The sequence below is a fragment of the Pseudonaja textilis genome, chromosome Z (assembly GCF_049901715.1).
Source record: "Pseudonaja textilis isolate UNSWEBS1 chromosome Z, rPseTex1.2, whole genome shotgun sequence".
Lineage (NCBI taxonomy): Eukaryota > Metazoa > Chordata > Lepidosauria > Squamata > Elapidae > Pseudonaja > Pseudonaja textilis.
In genome coordinates this window covers 76849990-76865432 of record NC_142008.1, presented here as the reverse complement: position 1 = coordinate 76865432, position 15443 = coordinate 76849990, and positions in this window count along the sequence as shown.

Genomic DNA, 15443 nt, shown 5'->3' with positions numbered 1-15443 from the left:
TAAAAAAGCAAGATTGAATGATAAAGGGAGTGGTAGTAGCAGATCCTTTCAAGATACATGGACAGAGATGTATGGCATTATAGACAGAAAAAACAGATCATTGTGCATACTATGTAATGAGACAGTAGTAAGCAGAACGTGGAACATAAATAGACATTTTGAAACTAATCATCCCCAGCTCTTGGAAAAAAGTCTGGATGAAAGGAAGGAATACATTTCTAGGCAGTTACACCTCTATAACAGCTCTATAATGGCTTTACTCACAATTTTTCCCTCAACATACTTTTGTGAGGCCTTATTCTCACCATTAAATAATATTAAAACAGACTGACAGATGAAGTTAGCAGTGCTTGCTTGGCACTGAAGTGCACAAAATACAACCCTGCAATTGAAGATTTAGCAAATGCAATTCAGCAACAGAAAAGTCACTAAGGTAAATCATTATTTGTTTTTTGCTTTTTGAACTAATAAATATAATAAATATATTAAAAATATAACTCTTTCTTTATTAGGGCTTCAAATATTACCAAATTATTGATATTTCTTGAAGTGACACACGACCCGAGGAAGGCTACACTTTTTCCCGATTTTTGACACACCAAGCTGAAAAGGTTAGCCATCACTGGTTTAGGGATATTCACAGCAGTGAGCCCAACAGCCGCTGTTCCTGCTGCTTCTCTAGTCCAGCGACTGACCCCATCTGAGGTCAATCGAGTCCATTCTTCACCAGTTGTTCTAGGGCCACAAGGCCTTCTCAACAGGGCATCAGCATCTCTATTACCCATTCTAGGCTGATACTTTAGACTAGGGGTGTCAAATGCACGTCATCACGGTGGCATCATATGATGTATCGGGACTTTTTCCCTCTTCGCTAAACTGAGTGTGGGTGTGGCCAGTGCATAATGAATCCGGCCCATGGGCCAGAAGTTTGACAGCCCTGCTTTAGACTGAAACAGAACTTGGAGAGGCCAGCCAACCAGGGGTGGGATTCAAATTTTTTAACAACCAGTTCTGTGGGTGTGGCTTAGTTGGTGGGTGTGGTTTGGTGGTCACGTGACTGGGTGGACATGGCTTGGTGGTCATATTATTGGCTGGGCATGGCCAACTCAATATCACTCACATCGAGTCATGCATCCCCTCGCCTGGCCTCTCATGACTGTGGGGATGCTGCAACAGTCGTAAGTGTGAAAAATGGTCATAATTCACCTTTTTCAGTGCCATTGTAACTTTGAATGGTCACTCCACACAAGCAAAGTACCAGTAAAGGAAGGAAAAAAAACTGTTCCTGAGATAGGAAGTCTAGTCCTGCCAAGAATGTAATAAGGGTGAACGGAGAGGCAGTTTCTGTAAGCAACACCAGAATGTTTCCTTCCTGCCTTCCTTACAGGATTAGGCCAGTAATTTCTTCTAACAACTGGTTCTCCAAACTGCTTAGAATGTTAACAACCGGTTCTAGCAAATAGGTGCAAACTGGTAGAATCCCACCCCTGCAGCCAACCATTTATGACCTGAGTTTGGCCCTTGTGAGGAAATATATAAGCAAGTTGTTGTCAATTTTGACGTCAAACTCTAGTCTATACAAGTGGTCTTTAACTTATTAAACCCTCCCACTTCAATACCAGCTTAAGAGTGGGGTAGTTGAGTGGCTTAGGCTTCAGCTGACATAAGCAATAGGCTTCAAATGTTCATTATGTTTTTGATATAGCACCTCCAGGGCTATCCCTGCTGGTGTCAACATAGAGCTCATAAGGTTGGGTTGGGTCTGAGTAAGCCAGAACAAAGGCATGCTGGAACCCATCTTTGAGGAACTTTTCTCTAGACTAGAGAGAAGTTCCCTGAAAATGGGTTCCAGCACAAGTCCAAAAACTCAGAAGACAAACTTCTGGTCTCAGTGACTGACACAGGTTGGAGCCTGCAGCATTATCCTGGGACATGTATATTCTCTTTCATTTGTGATGAAACCTTCTCTAATAAACTGTTATCTCTTACTTTTAAGAGGCACAGATTTCATAGTACAGTGGCCATTAGTATATTATTAAATGTATTTTATTACATAAAGCAAATTAACACAAAAATTTTCTCATTAGAGAAGGAGAGATACAGAAAGAGAGGTAAATAAAGGAAGAAAAGAATAGAGGAAAGTGAGTAATCAAAAAAAAAAAAAGATTAGAAAAATGTTCAAGAATTGCCTCAGCTAAGAAAGACATGTTTATTTAAACTGGGAAACCCAGTTTTAAACTGCATTTAAATTAATTTAAATTGTTTAAAACTGGGAAATTATCTCATAAAAAATAAAAATCCACAAATTTTAACCAGACATTTGAACAGTTTTCCTCATTCCCTTGTTTAGAAATCCTCAACTGCTAGAAAGAGGTATGTTTTTTCCCCATTTTTTATTAATTTATAATATAAATTTAAAAAATGCAAAAGCAAATAGTAGAAAAAATAGGGGAGGAAAAGGGGAAGGGAAAAGTGTAGAAATGAAGGGAAAAAGAAAGAAAAGATGTTGACTTTCAACTCACTTTGGTGCAATAGAATAACATCAAATATCATTTTTTTACTTTTACATAGTAGTATAAGTTAGCCATTTCTATAACAACAAATCTATTTAATCAATAAAACCCAAGTCAAAGTTTCATTTTTTTCTACCCCAGGCACAAAGTCCAGAAACAGTTTCCAAGTAGAAACAAAAGTAATTGTGTTTTTTTTTCTTTTTTCAAAGCAGTCAATTTAACCATCTCAGCTAACTTCATCACCTTTTACAGCCATTCGTCCATTGTAGGAAATGAAGCATCCTTCCATTATATGTTTATCACTAGAAAGAGGTTCATTTTTTAAATGTTGTAGCAACATTCTTTTGTCCATCTTCAAGACTGCCCTGGCACACTGGGTCCATGATCAGTCCAAAGGTCATCTTGGGTTATTCTTAAGTGTTCCCATTCAAAACCAGGAAGCAATCCTGCCAAAGACTAACTTTAACAGTAAAACCAACAGATGTTCGGTAAAAGAAAAAAGAAACTCTTATTATGCAGCAGCCATCATGAAAGAGCAAGCAACTTGAATGTAACTTAGACTCAAGGATTTTAGCAACTGATTCTCTGCCTGGTTGCTGGGTGGGTGTGGCCATGGTGGCTGTGGCCCAGTTGGTGTGTGGTCCATGGCAGGAGGGGCATTTTCACCCTCCCCTGGCTCTGGAGGCTTTCCTCGAGCTTCCAGGAAGGCGAAAATGGCCTCCCTGGGTTCCAGAGGCCCTCCAGAGACCAAAAATGGGTCAATTTCCAGCCTTCTAGAGCCTCTGGGAGGCCCATTTTCCACTCCCCGGGCTCTGGAGGCTTTCTGGAGGTTGGAAACGGACTTCCAGAGACTCCAGGAGACCCATTTTTCACCCTTCCCAGCCTCTACTGGGCCCTGCACTTAGCTGGGATCCAAAATGGGCCACATGGAGACTCCTCAGAGGGGAGGGGTTGCGGGGGGCAGCTGGTCATTGCAACTACCAGTTTGGCAAACCAGATGTAAAATTAACATGCAGTTCGCCCGAACCAGTGCGAACCAGTAGCAGCCCATTCCTGCTTAGACTGATTACAAGAAGGCATTTGATTCCCTGCTACATGATTGGATAAATAAGTGCCTAAAAATAACAGGAGTCAAAAAAAATCAGAAGCAGATGGCACAATGGAAGACATAATTTCTTGTCAGTGGTGATCAGCTGGGAGAGGTTAATAGCAGAAAATCTTTCATGGACATTCACTATCGCTACAGCTGTTTGTTATTGTACTGATTCTTCTATCAACAACAATGAACAAATCAAGCCACGGCGATCAAGCATCAAACATATCTGCCAGACAATCTCACTTCCTTTACATGCATTATAAAGCTTTATCATATGAAATAGGCTCACTGTTTGCATACACATCCAATACATTACAGTGTGTTTTGGACTGGACAAATGTTCCACCCTCACCATCAATAGGGAAAAATAGTGACTTCCAAATTCCAATAATTTTCTCTTTGGAGTCCCTGAGGATTTTATTCCATTAGTCATTGCCAACTATGGGGTGCAGTTCTTATCTCTGTTTCAAGGCCATTGAGCCAGCACTGTCCAAAGATATTTCCATGGTCATATAGCTAGCATGATGTCACAGAGTGCTGCTACCTTCCAACCGAAATGATACCTATTTATCAAGAAAAGGAGAAGGAATACTTAAACCTACTTTAAAGACAGAAAAAAACTGAACAAGGAATTCTTTTCCTCTTTGGAATGCAAAAATGTTGTGCCTGTGGGGATAATAATACTATAAAATATTAGAGGAATAATTATAATTAGATTTGCAGCAACAAATCATTAAAAGTTGCTATTTATTAGAATTTGAATCTTTCTGTACACAGAAAAACCACAAAAATGGAATATTGAATGGTATATTTTTTCCTATGTTGCATGGCATTTTTCACCAAAAGAAAACAAATTATTGTTATATTATTATAATTTATAATTTTAACAAAGGAATTTACAATATTTATCTGTACAGTTTAATTATAAGATGCATCCATATCATAATAAATCTCGTATTTTTTCACCCTATTTTGTATCTATCTGCATTTTGGATTAATTTTATATTTTTGATATGGTCAGACAACTGAATTAATAAAGTTGCTATTTTATTCTCTATAAATGAAAATTGTGCACACAAATTATATCCAGCAATGATATTTTTGTTAATGAACTAGCAGCAATTGTAATGGGACAGAAACATTCTTCATAAAATTAATGAATTATATAATGACATGGTTAATATTTTCCTTGCAATAAACAGGATATTGATTACCTTTGATCTGATTACTGCTCTTGTTTTTCCATTTTTAAGAGAAATAAAGAGACAGAAATAGAACGAAATCTTATTTTGTCTGCTCTGCAAATAAATTAGCTCAAAGGGGAAAATCCACAAAAATGAATTCCCTGGCAAAAGTATCATTTGGAATACCACAAAAATGTTCTCTTTTTTTGGTATTTGGGTGTCTATAATTATGGCAGCAACCCAAAAAGTTAGACATTGGGGGCGGGGAGAGATTTTTCCATCAGTGTTGGCTTTTTTTCAAGAGACTGAAGAAGCCTCTAACTTGCTCTGATTATATTTTAATAAAATTCTTTTTCTTTACTTTGCTTCGTAAATTTTATATACGCAGGAATTCAAGGCAAATATATGTACAGTTGTTCAACATTCACAATTGTACTAAAATGTGTGACAATAGCATTCAGGACAGTATCTTATATTTTGAAATACTTCTCAAATTTCTTTTCAAAACATTTTCTTCTTTTTAGTGTTCCTCCAAAACTTTTCTCAAAGACCTTCATTTGTATCTCTTATTCTTTATCACAACTGACCAGGACAACAAATATTTCAGGAAAGCGGGGAGGGAGGATTTGGTTAATTTGTGGAACTTTCTTGTTTTAAGTTTAGTATAACTATGTAAAAGTAGCATGGCCAGCTAATGGAATGGATCAGTTCTGAATGGGAATGTATTGTAAAAACAGGAATTGAAATTTAAAGGACCTATAGGAATACATCTAGGGGTGGGTTACTGGGTGCTCACAGGGGCTCAGGAGAACCCCTAGCTAAGACTGTGCGGGGCTCCGAGAGTCCCCAATAACCTCAGAAAAACAAGCAGCAAGGGAAAGCTCTTAATAGGCTTAATTGAACGTCTGGGCATTCAGCCAAGAGCATTTCACACTCGTAAAAGTGTTGCAAGCTAGATAAACAATCTACTCAGTGCTTGCGAGGGAGAGCCATTGAGAAAATCAGATAACATAGCCACTAGCCTCCAGGAGGATTAATTCCCAAATAATAAGAATCATGTAATTCACCAGAAACTCCACTAAGACCCCAAGATCCCTCTCACAGTCACTGCTATTAAGCTGGTTTCTCCCAGCCTTTTGTTTAAGTATTAAATGAAAGAACTAATAAACAACTTTTTGGAATATATCTTTTTTTTAGGTAATTAGGGCAAAGAAGCAACATCGAGTTGGCCAAACCCACCCAATCACATGACCACCAAGCCACACCCACCCAGCCAGTCATTAGGGCAGACAGCCCCCTGCTAAAAAATTTGAAGCCCATCCCTGAATACATCTAGAATCTAGCAGGGGAGCTACAGCCTATTGTAGCCAAAGGTGCAGTATGCCTCTCTTCAGCCATCTACTGCATTAACTAAAACGTGTAGTGAAGTCCTGAAGGTACTAATATAGAATCATTAAAGAAAACCTTTTTTCCTTGGCATAGTTCCAATTTTATTTGTACTTCCAATCAAAGTCTATAGTCAATGTGTACTAGTTCTGGCAACTTAAGATGACGCTGCATTTACAAACTCCTCAGACTACAATAACTGACATATATCCAAAGAAAAATAACCAGAAAGTTTTAAAATAACCTGTTTTTGCATATAAATTCACAAATAATCAGCAAATGTGAGCTATTCTATTTGCAATTGTGCTATGCATGAATACATTTGTTTTCAGTGATCACAATTGGCATTTTCAGTATATTTGCTTTCCTTATCAAATGACAATGAGGATGTATTTCTGGGCTTGCAATATAATCAGGAAGAATGGCCTTAAATTTCTCCAAGTTGCTTTTGATGACTAGCTATGGCACAGCCAGAATACATTGAAAATGTTGAATGCCTGTAAGGAGGATAGCAGAATAGCCAAGTAGAAAGCTCAAGAACAGATTATAAAAGTCAAAACCTTTGGGAAAGACTGGTGTTGAATTGCATTCTTGCATAGACTTTTCTACAGTTCCATATTGCTTCTGGTTTGTTTTTTGTTTTTTAATGAAAAACCATTCTTCATTACATTTGATTTCTCCCAGCAGTGTAACTTATTTAGAAAAAGTTGTGAGTGAGGAAGCCAAACATGAGAACTATGAGGTATAATTCAAATATTCATTCTTTTGCTTGAGTCCTCTAGTGGTAACAATTTTTAATGAAACAAGCCAGACAGCTCAAGCAATTTGCCAAACCTCATGTTACAAGGAAAGGAAAAATATTATCCAGATTGTTAGCCAATCTGTCCTAATGGAAAATTCCCTCTCAGGATCAGTCAGTTATTCCCTAAATATGAAATAAAGCCATCATAGATTAATCTACTCAGAACAAATATTCTGGGCCATCTAAAAACAAGTTTAGTCTCCTCAACCCATTCTTATTCATCATGATTCATCCCTGGTGAAATATATTTCCATTCCTTGAACTATATTTCATCATCCTTATTGTTTATCTATTTGTTCATGTGTAAAAAAAAATATGCGGCCTCATCTTTGCTAAAGTGGTATTATTCAAATGTAGCTGATGATATTGTTTCAGCTAGTGTAATAATTGTACCCTTTGCTTTTTTTGAACCCTATAGAAATATCATTTTCTTCTTCCACCTTTCAATAGATGTAACGTTGTCTCAGTTCCTAATAAACTTGTGCATAAAGATTTGGATACAGATTTCCTAACATAAAAATCAACCAGTGGAATGGCTTGTCTCCAGAAGCTGGGAGTACTCCAACACTGGAGATTTTTACGAAGACATTGAACAACCATTTGTCTAAAATGATATAAGGTTTCGTGCTTGACCTGGAAATTGGATTAGAATACCTCCAAGGCCCTTTCCAATTCTGTTATTCTCTTATAGATATGATGCATGACTGTTTTATATTTGCTGTTGCTGACTTTTATTTTGGTGCCATTTTTTCAATTTTGAATCACAGTCATATGCACGTCTGTTTCTCCCCACTTCGCAAGTAGTTAGGTCCATTCCCACTTGTATGTGTTCTTTATGTTTTGCAGCAATACCTCTTTCAAGGCCATTAAACGAAATGCTGGAATACTAACGGCCTTGGAAACTGACATGCACCCAACACTTTAATAGGCTTCTATTAGCAGTTGTTGTTTATGTGGACTGTGCCCTGAAACTTTGTAGAAACTTAGTGTGTTATTATGTTATGGCCCCAAAGGCCACAGGAAAATGACTTACTCTAATGCCAAATGTAAACTCGGCTGAAGGTTAGAAATACCAGCATATTTCTAAATGTATGCTTGGCACTTGCTAACGTCATGGTCCCTCCTCCTTTGCTTCTGCAGCTTGCTTTTCAAAAGCAAATTTTGTGGAACAGAAAAGAAGATTTTAAGAACAACATTTGAGTCATGCCCAATTTTATACTCACGGAATGCTATCCTAGGAAGCCATAAATTATTGTACTGTGAACAAGGAGAATATTTTTCATTAATTTAATTGCATCATAAAATTCATTTTTGCACAATTGTCAAGAAGCTGCATACTCTGATATATAGATATCTTCTCAAATAGCTTTTCAAATATTAATAGAATCCTTCAACCTCTTACTATTTTACAAAAAGATTTGCCTTAATTGGTATATTTCTCAGTGTAAATGCTCTGTTTGCAACTTGCCAACAGCACCTATCTATCAGCAAAACATCTGGTTATCATTGGAATGCTTGCATTATTCAATTCACCATCAAAGCAACAACTACAAATTATATTGGAAGATGCCCAGTACTTAAACTGAACCAGACACATGCAACAGTAACACTGCCAAAGTATGTTGTAATCAAATTAACATTTTCACTCACCTTTAAAAAAAAATTACGGCTTTGATCTTTTTAATGATGTGTGTTTGTGTGTGTGTGCGTGCTCACGTGCATGTGCATGCAAGTGCTTCAGAGAAACAAGTAGCTTTTTAGAAATTATTCTGTGTAAATCTTATAGCCGACAGTTAAACCTCCCAGATTATTAACAAAACTGTAAAATGCAGTTCTATTTCATGAATGCAGATGGATGGGTGGGTGTATCCTTATACACAATTGTAATTCCTTAGTTGATTTAAATCCATATATCAAGGTTGACTACCAAGCATCAAATAAGGAGGAAAAGATTACTTTTGTCCTTCTGAACTTGTTATTTATAAAATAACAAGACCAGATATTGCAAATATTATGTTGATCACTTCAGCACAGAGGTGATTGAGGGAGTCAGTTCAATTGTAGAATTCTACTTGAAAGAGCAACTGTGCCCCCCTCATACACACAAAGCATCATTGTGTCTTAGTCTATACACAACGTTTTTTGAATACACATATAAGTTTTAAAGGAAACTGCACGTTTGTGGAGAAAAGATCCATGATACTTTCCCACTACTTAATATTTACCCTATTGCCAGATTTTAGGGGTTTTTTTTGTATTGCTTCTTTCTGGCTGGTAATTAGAATTCAATATTCAAATAACATTTCATCATATAATGAATTGTTTTACAATATAGAACTGTACTGATGACTTTCTCTTCCTCAGAGCAGAGATACATTATGCCTTAATTTTTAGTCAAACAGATAAGGGCTATGACCAGATATAGGGCAATTCAATTTCCACTGTGTGATTCATCTATCTCTTTACCAGCAGATTCTTCGAGTCTGCTAGCTCCAAAATACACTGATTTTTAATTGTAATGGAGCTATTCTTACCGGAAACAGAAACAGCAAAAATGTATTTATTTCAGTGGTGGGATTCAAATAATTTAACAACCAGTTCTCTGCCCTAATGATCGGCTGGGTGGGTGTTGCTGGGTGGACATGCCCAATGTGGGTGTGGCCAGGGGACATGGCAGCACTCAGCTTCCTGCAGCAGTCTGTCTTGACTTTGTCTTGTAGTTCTGAATCATTTGGAGAATTTACTTGGAATGCTGACATTAACCCAAATCTTAATCTAAAGAAAATCCCACAGGCTTCCTGCAAAGCAAAGCAATGTCTATGGTCCTGATCCCTGAATGCACCCCAAACTAATGGGGGTGTAAAGACTCAGGGAAGATGGATCAGGGAATGGTGACCCCTGAGGGAGCTACCAGATCTACCCTCTACTATTTATCAGCTACTGTGATAGCTGAAGCAGAGGTGGCAAAGGCCAAGCTTGGAGGGGCACCCAACTCAAGGGGCCGGTCCTATGAGAGTCCCAACCAACTGAATCTGTTGCGCAGCTAGAGTTGGAGCCTTCATGATAACCCCAGGGCTTCCAGGGGTGTCAGGACAAACTGAGCAAGTAGCAGCCTTCAAGTGGAGATCTTCAAGGGCCCTGGTGCTTAGTGAGTCCAGGGAATGGAGACTCCAACCATCATCATGGAGCCAGTTGTTTGCAGGGCTACCCAAGACGTTCAATCAGCTGAGTGTGGGACTCACCACTCAGATGTCCCCATATCCAATCTAATCTGGTTGGACTCTAGCCCAGACTATGTTCCACTTTCTGGGCTCAGAGAGTATAGCAGTCTAAAGTGGGACTTTGGCTTTTTTTCCACTCAGCACTGGCCAGACCAAGGCTCAGCTTTCTGCTTTGGATCCAATCCATTGGAGCAGTGGCCCAGCATGTTACAGAGGGCAGGCAACACCCAGTTCCTTGGGGCATTTAAGCTCAGGCACCAGGGGAGGAATGAGAGGATTACTCGGGCCTGCCCATCATCTTCCACCAGTGCCTCCTGGATTACTACCATCCAACCAAATTACACCTGGATGGGCCTTTTACTGAGGCCAGGGGAGGATCCAATACCTGTGGATGCCAGCTCCCATCCCACCACTGATCCTGCCAGCCACAGCAGCCCCACCAGCAGCTTCCCCACTGCAATTCCTAGCAACCTTTGACACCCCGGGGAAGCTGGCCTATTTCCTAAATCGACTCTGGGCTCACATTGATTGATATGGGGCTGAGACCAAGACATGATCTTGGTCATTGCAGATAATATGAGAGTGCGGGAAGCCGCAGGCTGGATTGCTCAACTCCATGACTAAGGAGCCCCTGAGTTGAAAGATGTAGACAAGTTTATGCAGTCCCTAAGAGCCCAATTCAAGGACATGAGAAACCAGGAAGAAGTGGAGAGAGAAATTGAAGGACTGAAACAGCATGGTTGGCCTATCAAGGAGTTTGTGTGGGAGTTTAGAAGAGTGGTCAGTAAATTATGAGATTGGCCCAAGCAGTTCTTCGACCACTACTTTAAAGAAACCATGGATCAGGACTTTAGGCAAGTGCGCACCTTCAGAGGGATTGCCCAACTGGATCCAAGATTGGTACCAGATGGCAGTGACTATGAACTTAGAAATTCATCCCACTGGAGATCTGTGCCAGAGAAACCCCCTAAGCAGCCCTTGGGACACAGAGTGACTAACAAGCCGGAGATAGATGCAACCAGCAGGAGCCCCTGGAGTCAAGTGCTTCAGGTGTGGTTAGTAGGGCCACCAAGTTTCAGAATGACTCACATTGGCCCTTATTCCCCAGGGGCAAACATCAGCTTCAGCTAAGCCAAAGAAAACTCCCCGAAAGCTGCAAGTAAAGATTTTCTCAGAAAGCCATAGAGGTCTCCCACCGGTGAAGGGGTAACTCCAGCTCTGGAGGTTATTGACTCTAGCAGGAGTGGCGATGAGGACCTGAAGGTAAGTGGAGCCATCATCCTTTTGCCATAAAATCTCACATAGTAGTTCCATGAACCAGGGAGCCATGGAAAGTTAGAAGCCATAATAGACACCGGCTCCACCGGTGATTAATCAGCTCTCAGACTGTACAAAATTTAGAGATACAAATGAGAATGCCGAGCTTCCCTATCTGCTTTGAACAAGTAGGCAGTTCACTAACTGGGGGAGAGCCAGCAACTTTGGTCACCAAACCTGTAAGGCTAGAGATGGGGCAGCACTGGGAAATCATATGATTTGTAGTTACCCCAAATATGACTGAGGCACACATCCTTGACTTGGCTTGATGACAAATAGGCCCCCATGATTACATGGGAAGACGGCTACCATAAGATAAGGTTAGGTATCAGGCCACTAACACTCTCCCACAATCAGAGAACTGGCCAGCTTTGGGGCCCAGTGATCACAACCAGAAAGAAGGAAAAACTATCTTTATTTAGAGAGTAGCGCAGAGTAGAGTAGCATAGTCTAGTCTAGTCTAGTCTAGTCTAGTCTAGTCTAGTCTAGAATAGAATAGAATAGAATAGAATAGAATAGAATAGAATAGAATAGAATAGAATAGAACAGAATTTCTTTATTGACCAAGTATGATTGGAAACAAAAGGGAATTTGTCTTGGATGCATAAGCTGTCAGTATTCATGCAAGTAGAAAGTCATAAATCATGATCATAATCCTAAAATACAATAATCAATCATAATATACAATACTTAGTGACAGTAATAGATACTAAATACAGTAATCAACATAAATCATAAGATACAAACATAAAGCTATAGTCATAAGATGCTAAAGGAATAAGTAGTAGGAAAGATGAGAAGGACAATAGTAATATAACCCTACTACATGGTTTGATATCCTAGGACGAAGAATATAAGACAGTGTTGTGGGAATTAGTTGAATTTTAGCAAAATGATAGCATGGATGAAAAAACTGCCCTTGTGTTAAATTGTTTTAGCATGCAATGCCCTATAGCATTGTGTTGAGGAAAAAAATGAAACAGTTTATGTCCAGGATGTAAGAGGTCTGTAGATATTTTCACAGCCATCTTTCTGGCTCATGCAATATACGGAACTGCAATGGAAGGCAGGCTGGTTGCAATTGTTTTTTCTGCAGTCCTAACTATCTGTTGAAGTCTGTACCTGTCCTGTTTGGTTTCTCTGCCAAAGCAGATAGTTATAGACATACAGATGACAGACTCAATAATTCCTCTCTAGAACTGTATCAGCAGCTCTTTGGGCAGTTTGAGCTTTCTGAGTTGGCGCAGAAAGAACATTCTTTGTTGTGCTTCTTTCATTTTTTTTTTCATTTTTTTTAAAACAAATTTTATTGATTTTACAAAACAATACACAAACAAACAAAACATAAAATATAATGACATAAGAAATCTTTTTCTAAAAAAACCAATACAACATCTTATTTTGATGTTTTGATGTTAGATGTCCACTTCAAGTCCTGAGATATTATAGAACCCAGAAAAGTAATGGTCTCTACTATTGATACTATGTTATCTAGTATTGTAAGAGGCGGTTAAATAGGAAGGCTTCTCCTAAAATCTACTATAATTTTTAAGTTTTGAAGTTCAAGATTGTTTCAGCTGCACCACGTGTCCAGTTATTCAATTACTCATTTATATACAGATTCATTGTTCTCAAATGAGATCAAGAACTTTTGTATCATTTGCAAACTTCAGTACTTTAATAGAGGTATCCTTTAAAATGCAATCATTGGTATATAGAGAAAAAAGTAAGGAAGAGAGCACCCAGCCCAGGGAGGCACTTATGCTAATTATATGGATATCTGATGTGATTTTGCCTAGCTTCACTTGCGGCTTCCTATCTGTTAGAAATCAGTCATGATCCACTTACAAGTAGGGTCAGGCACAACTAGCTGAGTCAGTTTAATGACAAGAATATCTGGAATGATGGTATTGAATGCTGAGCTAAAGTGTAAAAAAATCTTGCATAGGTCCTTGGAGATTCAAAATGTTGCAAAATGTAGTGCATTTCCATATTAACAGTATCATCTGCTCAGTAGGCAAATTGCAAGGGGTTTAACAGCAGATACATTATGGCTTTCAGGTGGGCCAGCACTAACCTTTTATATGTCAGAGCAACTGGTCTGTAGTCATTTAGCATCTTAATGGAGGGTTTCTTAGACATTGAGATGATATTATTTATTTTTATTTTATTTTATTTGGTTTGTCAATTGCTTACAAGATAATAGGTATAAATAAAAACATAGTTATGAATACATGGATACATATAAGAAAAATAAAAGAAACAATAGGACAGGGATGGTAGGCACGTTGGTGCGTTTATGCACACTCCCTACAGACCTCTTAGGAAAGGTATGAGGTCAATAGTAGACAGTCTAAGGTTAAAGTTTTTGGGGTTTGGGGAAGAAACCACAGAGTCAGGTAGAGTATTCCAGACATTGACCACTCTGTTGCTGAAGTCGTATTTCCTGCAATCAAGTTTGGTGCGATTAACCTTGAGTTTGTATCTATTGTTTGCTCTTATATTGTTATGGTTGAAGCTGAAGTATTCATTGACAGGTAGGACATTGCAATGTATGATTTTATATACTATACTTAGATTGGACTGAAGGTGGCGTAGTTCTAGGTTTTCTAGGTCTAGAATTTCAGGTCTGGTGTTATAAGGTATTCTGCAACGAGTAAAGGAGTGGAAAACTCTTCTTATGAAATACTTCTAGACTTTCTCAACTGTGTTAATATCAGAAATGTGATGCGGGTTCCAGACTGATGAGCTGTATTGAAGTATTGGTCTAGCAAATGTTTTGCATGCTCTAGTTAGTAGTTGTGATATTACCAGAGAAAAAGCTACATAGGATTAGGTTAACAACTCTTAATGCCCTTTTGGCTATGTAGTTACAGTGGGCTCTAGCACTTAGATCATTAGAGATGAGTATTCCAAGGTCCTTTACAGAGCTTGGATCATCAACAAGGTCTTGACTATTCAGCCTGTATTTATTTTCTGATATATTTTTTTGCCAATATGTAAGACAGAGCATTTATTTGTTGAGATTTGAAGTTGCCATTTGTTTGACCAATCTGATACATAGTCGAGGTCTTTTTGAAGGATAGCAGTATTGTCTGTGTTGAATAGCTTCACATCATCAGCGAAGAGAACGCAGTTGCTCTTAATATGATCACAGAGGTCATTTATGTAGAGTATGAAGAGAGTTGGTCCTAGAACACTGCCTTGGGGGACACCACTATTGACAGGTACAGAATTTGATAGGACACTCCCAATTTTGACCATTTGTTGTCTGTTTGACAGGAATGCTTCTATCCAGTTATGCAGGTGTCCAGAGATACCATAAGATTTTAGTTTTAGTAGTTTGTCGCGTACCACTGAATCAAAGGCTTTACAGAAGTCTATGTAGATTGCATCTATTGCTTTGCCCTAATCGAGTTGTGTAGTCCCTATATTTTTTCAGGGTAAGAGTTGAAGATTGCAGGATAGTTTTTTTCTGAAACCAAATTGTTTATTAGAGTGTAGGTTGTTTGTCTCTAAGTGGAGGATAATGGATTGGTTAATAATTGATTCCATGACTTTACAGGTGATGCAGCATAAAGAGATTGGTCTGTAATTTTCAACTAGGCTGGGGTCTCCCTTTTTGAAGATGGGGATGACCATGGTTTGTGACCATAGTTTTGGCAAGGAGCTGGTCCTGAAAGATTTTTCAAAGATTATAGTAGTAGAGAGTTTGAAGCAAGGAGGGACATATCCATAGTGATTTATTAAAAATGCAGGTGAGGATGGGGGCCAGTTGGTCAGCACAGACTTTCAAGCAAGAAGGAGCTTGTTTAGGCCTGATGCTTTTCCAGGCTTTTGTCTGTGAAATAGACTCACACATCTTATTCTGTGATCACCAGAGGTGGGGTCCCTGATGGATGGGGTCAATTGTAGAACACTTGG